This window comes from Carlito syrichta, unplaced genomic scaffold, assembly GCF_000164805.1.
Source record: "Carlito syrichta isolate Samal-C Ts95f unplaced genomic scaffold, Tarsius_syrichta-2.0.1 Scaffold301656, whole genome shotgun sequence".
In the NCBI taxonomy this organism is placed as follows: Eukaryota; Metazoa; Chordata; class Mammalia; order Primates; family Tarsiidae; genus Carlito; species Carlito syrichta.
Window position 1 is genome coordinate 129655 of NW_007245752.1, and position 868 is coordinate 130522.

The following is an 868-nucleotide window of genomic DNA, read 5'->3' on the forward strand; positions in this document are numbered from 1 at the left end:
TCTTATAGACTCTAGTTCCATCCAGGTTGCTGCGAAATTCATGATTTTGTTCTTTTTTATGGCTGTGTAGTATTCCGTCATGAATATGTACCACATTTTTTTTAATCCAGTCCTTTTTTGATGGACAGCATGGTTGGTTCCAGGCTCTTGCTATTGTGAACAATGCTGAGATAAACATACATGTGCAGGTATCTTTTTTTTATAGAGTGATTTGAGTTTTTCAGGGTATATTCCCAGTAGAGAAATTGTGGGTTCATATGGGAGGTCGATATTTAGAGCTTTTAGGAATCGCCACACTGCTTTCCACAGAGGTTGTGCTAGTTTACACTCCCACCAACAGTGTATAAGTGTTCACTTTTCACTACATCCTCTCCAGCATCTGTTATTTTTTGAGTTATTGATAATGGCTGTTCTGACTGGAGTTAAGTGGTATCTCAGTGTAATTATAATTTGCATCCCCTTGATGATTAGTGAGGTTGAACATTTCTTCACGCATCTGTTGGCCGCTCTTTTCTGAACACTTTCTATAACACAACAAATGGAACACCTCCTCCTCCAAAATTTCTAGAGCTCTAGTCTGAATCAGAATGCTCCATAAATATCAGACACACTAAACTTTTGGTTATTCCAACAAATCTTAGGATAACAACTATACAGTTGATCTTTGAACAGCTTGGGGGTTAGGCGTGCCAACCTGCCACACTGCAAAGAAATCTTTTGACTCCTCCTATATTTAACGACTCATAGCCTACTGGTGACCAGAGAGGCCTTACTGATAACACAGTTGATTAACACATATTTTGCACGTTATATGTATTATGTACTGCATTCTTATAATAAAGTAAGCCAGAAGAAAGAAAATCTTGTT